We start from the raw sequence: 7459 nt of genomic DNA on the forward strand, positions 1-7459 counted from the left end.
TCCCACAAAATTCTCGAAATTTTCTCAAAACGCTACCAAATTCAAGAAACATCCCACAAAATCTTGACAATTTTCCACACAATCTAGGAAAACGCCATCTAAATTCTTCATGTCTCATCAAAATCCCTCAAAATTCCACAAAGATCCCACAAAATTCCAGAAACATCCCACAAAATTCCCAAAATCTTCTCAAAACCCTACCATATTAAATAAACATCCCACAAAATCTCGACAACTTTCCACACAATCTAGGAAAAATCTCACAAAATTCCTTATGTCTACTCCATATCCAAAAAAATTCCACAAAATTCCCGAAGCATCCCACAAAATTCCCAAAATTTTCTCAAAACCCTTCGAAATTCCAGTAACATCCTGCAAAACCTTGACAACTTTCCACACAGTCTCGGAAAAATCAATCAAAATTCTTCATTTCTCATTATTATCCCTCAAAACTCCACAAAATTCCCACAAAATTCCAGAAACATCCCACAAAATTCCCAAAATCTTCTCAAAACCCTATCATATTCTAGAAACATCCCACAAAATCTTGCGAACTTTCCACATAATCTCGGAAAAATCCCTCAAAATTCTACAGAAATCCCACGGAATTCCAGAAACATCCCACAAAATCTCCTCAAATTGACACAAAATAAGAAAAATCCCTCAAAATTGTTCAAGTCTCCTCAGTATCCCAGAACATTGCAAAGAAATGCCACTAAATTCCAGGTAAATCTTGCAAAATAATTAAATTTTTTTCAAATACCCACGAAAATCCCACAAAATTTCTCAAACATCCCACAAATTGTGATAAAACTTGTGAAAATGCAACAAAATTCCAGAAACATCACACAAAATTCCCAAAATCTTCTCAAAACTCTTCGAAATTCCAGAAACATCCCACAAAATCTCTACAACTTTCCACACAATCTAGGAAAAATCTCACAAAATTCCTTATGTCTACTCCATATCCAAAAAAATTCCACAAAATTCCCGAAACATCCCACACAATTCACAAAATCCTCTCGAAACCCTATCAAACTCCAGAAACATTCCACAAAATCTCGACAACTTTCCACACAATCTAGTAAAAATCCGTCAAAATTCTTCATGTCTCCTCAATATCCCACAGAATTCCTAAAACATCCCCCTAAATTCTCAAAATCTTCTCAAAACCCTACCAAATTCGAGAAACATCCCACAAAATCTCAACAACTTTCCACACAATCTAGGGAAAATCCATCAAAATTCTTCATGTCTAGTCAATATCCTTCAAAATTTTAGAAAATTCCCAAAAAATTCCCAAAATCTTCTCAAAACCCTACCAGCTTCCAGAAACATCCCACAAAATCTTGACAACTTTCCACACAATCTTGTAAAAATCCATCAAAATTCTTCATGTCTCCACAATACCTAAAAAAATTCCAAAAACACCCCATAAAATCCCCGAAATCTTCTCAAAGCCCTACCAAATTCCAGAATCATCCCACAAAATTCCATAAATCTTCTCAAAACCCTACCAAATTTTAGAAACATCCCACAAAATTCTCTAAATCTTCTCAAAACTCTTCGAAATTCTCGTAATAGCCCACAAAATCTTGAGAACTTTCCACACAATCTAGGAAAAACCCATCAAAATTCTTCTTGTCTCCTCAAATACCGCCAAATTCCACAAAAATCACACAAAATTCCCAAAATCTTCTCAAAACCGTACCAAACTCCAGCAACATCCAACAAAATTCCAAAACTCTTCTCAAAACCCTTCGAAATTCTAGTAACATCCCACAAAATCTCTATAACTGTCCTCACAATCTCGGAAAAATCCCTCAAAATTCTTCATGTTTCCTCAAAATCCCTCAAAATTCCACAAAGATCCCACAAAAATCCAGAAACATCCCACAAAATTCTATGCATCGTCTCAAAACCCTACCATATTAAATAAACATCCCACAAAATCTCGACAACTTTCCACACAATCTAGGAAAAATCTCACAAAATTCCTTATGTCTACTCCATATCCAAAAAAATTCCACAAAATTCCCGAAGCATCCCACAAAATTGCCAAAATTTTCTCAAAACCCTTCGAAATTCCAGTAACATCCCGCAAAACATTGACAACTTTCCACACAGTCTCGGAAAAATCCATCTAAATTCTTCATGTCTCATCAAAATCCCTCAAAATTCCACAAAGATCCCACAAAATTCCAGAAACATCCCACAAAATTCTATGAATCGTCTCAAAACCCTACCATATTAAATAAACATCCCACAAAATCTCTACAACTTTCCACACAATCTAGGAAAAATCTCACAAAATTCCTTATGTCTACTCCATATCCAAAAAAATTCCACAAAATTCCCGAAACATCCCACAAAATTCCCAAAATTTTCTCAAAACCCTTCGAGATTCCAGTAACATCCCGCAAAACCTTGACAACTTTCCACACAGTCTAGGAAAAATCAATCAAAATTTTTCATGTCTCATCATTATCCCTCAAAAGTCCACAAAATTCCCACAAAACTCCAGAAACATCCCACAAAATTCTATGAATCTTCTCAAAACCCTACCAAATTCTAGAAACATCCCACAAAATCTCTACAACTTTCCACACAATCTAGGAAAAATCTCACAAAATTCATTATGTCTACTCCATATCCAAAAAAATTCCACAAAATTCCCGAAACATCCCACGCAATTCACAAAATCCTCTCGAAACCCTACCAAATTCGAGAAACATCCCACAAAATCTTGACAACTTTCCACACAATCTAGGAAAAATCCATCAAGATGCCTTAAAATTCCAACAAAGACCCACAAAATTCCAGAAACATCGCAGAAAATCTTGACAATTTTCGACACAGTCTAGGAAAAATCCATCAAAATTCTTCATGTCTCCTCAAAATCCCTCAAAATTCCACAAAGATCCCACAAAATTCCCGAAACATCCCACAAAATTCCCAAAATTTTCTCAAAACCCTTCGAAATTCCAGTAACATCCCGCAAAACCTTGACAACTTTCCACACAGTCTAGGAAAAATCCATCTAAATTCTTCATGTCTAGTCAATATCCCCAAAAATTTTACAAAATTCCCAAAAAATTCCCAAAATCTTCTCAAAACCCTACCAGCTTCCAGAAACATCCCACAAAATCTCTACAACTTTCCACACAATCTAGGAAAAATCCATCAAGATGCCTTAAAATTCCAAAAAATTCCCACAAAATTCCAGAAACATCGCACAAAATCTTGACAATTTTCGACACAGTCTAGGAAAAATCCATCAAAATTCTTCATATCTCCTAAAAATCCAAAAAAATTCCACAAAAAATTCCCACAAAATTCCAGAAACATCCCACAAAATCTTGAGATCTTTCCACATAATCTCTGAAAAATCCCTCAAAATTCTTCAGGTTGCCTCAAAATCCCTCAAAATTCTCGAAATTACATGAAATTCCAGAAAGATCCCACAAAATTCTCGAAATTTTCTCAAAACGCTACCAAATTCAAGAAACATCCCACAAAATCTTGACAATTTTCCACACAATCTAGGAAAACGCCATCTAAATTCTTCATGTCTCATCAAAATCCCTCAAAATTCCACAAAGATCCCACAAAATTCCAGAAACATCCCACAAAATTCCCAAAATCTTCTCAAAACCCTACCATATTAAATAAACATCCCACAAAATCTCGACAACTTTCCACACAATCTAGGAAAAATCTCACAAAATTCCTTATGTCTACTCCATATCCAAAAAAATTCCACAAAATTCCCGAAGCATCCCACAAAATTCCCAAAATTTTCTCAAAACCCTTCGAAATTCCAGTAACATCCTGCAAAACCTTGACAACTTTCCACACAGTCTCGGAAAAATCAATCAAAATTCTTCATTTCTCATTATTATCCCTCAAAACTCCACAAAATTCCCACAAAATTCCAGAAACATCCCACAAAATTCCCAAAATCTTCTCAAAACCCTATCATATTCTAGAAACATCCCACAAAATCTTGCGAACTTTCCACATAATCTCGGAAAAATCCCTCAAAATTCTACAGAAATCCCACGGAATTCCAGAAACATCCCACAAAATCTCCTCAAATTGACACAAAATAAGAAAAATCCCTCAAAATTGTTCAAGTCTCCTCAGTATCCCAGAACATTGCAAAGAAATGCCACTAAATTCCAGGTAAATCTTGCAAAATAATTAAATTTTTTTCAAATACCCACGAAAATCCCACAAAATTTCTCAAACATCCCACAAATTGTGATAAAACTTGTGAAAATGCAACAAAATTCCAGAAACATCACACAAAATTCCCAAAATCTTCTCAAAACTCTTCGAAATTCCAGAAACATCCCACAAAATCTCTACAACTTTCCACACAATCTAGGAAAAATCTCACAAAATTCCTTATGTCTACTCCATATCCAAAAAAATTCCACAAAATTCCCGAAACATCCCACACAATTCACAAAATCCTCTCGAAACCCTATCAAACTCCAGAAACATTCCACAAAATCTCGACAACTTTCCACACAATCTAGTAAAAATCCGTCAAAATTCTTCATGTCTCCTCAATATCCCACAGAATTCCTAAAACATCCCCCTAAATTCTCAAAATCTTCTCAAAACCCTACCAAATTCGAGAAACATCCCACAAAATCTCAACAACTTTCCACACAATCTAGGGAAAATCCATCAAAATTCTTCATGTCTAGTCAATATCCTTCAAAATTTTAGAAAATTCCCAAAAAATTCCCAAAATCTTCTCAAAACCCTACCAGCTTCCAGAAACATCCCACAAAATCTTGACAACTTTCCACACAATCTTGTAAAAATCCATCAAAATTCTTCATGTCTCCACAATACCTAAAAAAATTCCAAAAACACCCCATAAAATCCCCGAAATCTTCTCAAAGCCCTACCAAATTCCAGAATCATCCCACAAAATTCCATAAATCTTCTCAAAACCCTACCAAATTTTAGAAACATCCCACAAAATTCTCTAAATCTTCTCAAAACTCTTCGAAATTCTCGTAATAGCCCACAAAATCTTGAGAACTTTCCACACAATCTAGGAAAAACCCATCAAAATTCTTCTTGTCTCCTCAAATACCGCCAAATTCCACAAAAATCACACAAAATTCCCAAAATCTTCTCAAAACCGTACCAAACTCCAGCAACATCCAACAAAATTCCAAAACTCTTCTCAAAACCCTTCGAAATTCTAGTAACATCCCACAAAATCTCTATAACTGTCCTCACAATCTCGGAAAAATCCCTCAAAATTCTTCATGTTTCCTCAAAATCCCTCAAAATTCCACAAAGATCCCACAAAAATCCAGAAACATCCCACAAAATTCTATGCATCGTCTCAAAACCCTACCATATTAAATAAACATCCCACAAAATCTCGACAACTTTCCACACAATCTAGGAAAAATCTCACAAAATTCCTTATGTCTACTCCATATCCAAAAAAATTCCACAAAATTCCCAAAGCATCCCACAAAATTGCCAAAATTTTCTCAAAACCCTTCGAAATTCCAGTAACATCCCGCAAAACATTGACAACTTTCCACACAGTCTCGGAAAAATCCATCTAAATTCTTCATGTCTCATCAAAATCCCTCAAAATTCCACAAAGATCCCACAAAATTCCAGAAACATCCCACAAAATTCTATGAATCGTCTCAAAACCCTACCATATTAAATAAACATCCCACAAAATCTCTACAACTTTCCACACAATCTAGGAAAAATCTCACAAAATTCCTTATGTCTACTCCATATCCAAAAAAATTCCACAAAATTCCCGAAACATCCCACAAAATTCCCAAAATTTTCTCAAAACCCTTCGAGATTCCAGTAACATCCCGCAAAACCTTGACAACTTTCCACACAGTCTAGGAAAAATCAATCAAAATTTTTCATGTCTCATCATTATCCCTCAAAAGTCCACAAAATTCCCACAAAACTCCAGAAACATCCCACAAAATTCTATGAATCTTCTCAAAACCCTACCAAATTCTAGAAACATCCCACAAAATCTCTACAACTTTCCACACAATCTAGGAAAAATCTCACAAAATTCATTATGTCTACTCCATATCCAAAAAAATTCCACAAAATTCCCGAAACATCCCACGCAATTCACAAAATCCTCTCGAAACCCTACCAAATTCGAGAAACATCCCACAAAATCTTGACAACTTTCCACACAATCTAGGAAAAATCCATCAAGATGCCTTAAAATTCCAACAAAGACCCACAAAATTCCAGAAACATCGCAGAAAATCTTGACAATTTTCGACACAGTCTAGGAAAAATCCATCAAAATTCTTCATGTCTCCTCAAAATCCCTCAAAATTCCACAAAGATCCCACAAAATTCCCGAAACATCCCACAAAATTCCCAAAATTTTCTCAAAACCCTTCGAAATTCCAGTAACATCCCGCAAAACCTTGACAACTTTCCACACAGTCTAGGAAAAATCCATCTAAATTCTTCATGTCTAGTCAATATCCCCAAAAATTTTACAAAATTCCCAAAAAATTCCCAAAATCTTCTCAAAACCCTACCAGCTTCCAGAAACATCCCACAAAATCTCTACAACTTTCCACACAATCTAGGAAAAATCCATCAAGATGCCTTAAAATTCCAAAAAATTCCCACAAAATTCCAGAAACATCGCACAAAATCTTGACAATTTTCGACACAGTCTAGGAAAAATCCATCAAAATTCTTCATATCTCCTAAAAATCCAAAAAAATTCCACAAAAAATTCCCACAAAATTCCAGAAACATCCCACAAAATCTTGAGATCTTTCCACATAATCTCTGAAAAATCCCTCAAAATTCTTCAGGTTGCCTCAAAATCCCTCAAAATTCTCGAAATTACATGAAATTCCAGAAAGATCCCACAAAATTCTCGAAATTTTCTCAAAACGCTACCAAATTCAAGAAACATCCCACAAAATCTTGACAATTTTCCACACAATCTAGGAAAACGCCATCTAAATTCTTCATGTCTCATCAAAATCCCTCAAAATTCCACAAAGATCCCACAAAATTCCAGAAACATCCCACAAAATTCCCAAAATCTTCTCAAAACCCTACCATATTAAATAAACATCCCACAAAATCTCGACAACTTTCCACACAATCTAGGAAAAATCTCACAAAATTCCTTATGTCTACTCCATATCCAAAAAAATTCCACAAAATTCCCGAAGCATCCCACAAAATTCCCAAAATTTTCTCAAAACCCTTCGAAATTCCAGTAACATCCTGCAAAACCTTGACAACTTTCCACACAGTCTCGGAAAAATCAATCAAAATTCTTCATTTCTCATTATTATCCCTCAAAACTCCACAAAATTCCCACAAAATTCCAGAAACATCCCACAAAATTCCCAAAATCTTCTCAAAACCCTATCATATTCTAGAAACATCCCAC

This window comes from Cyanistes caeruleus, unplaced genomic scaffold (assembly GCF_971803275.1).
Source record: "Cyanistes caeruleus unplaced genomic scaffold, bCyaCae1.hap1.1 HAP1_SCAFFOLD_128, whole genome shotgun sequence".
Lineage (NCBI taxonomy): Eukaryota > Metazoa > Chordata > Aves > Passeriformes > Paridae > Cyanistes > Cyanistes caeruleus.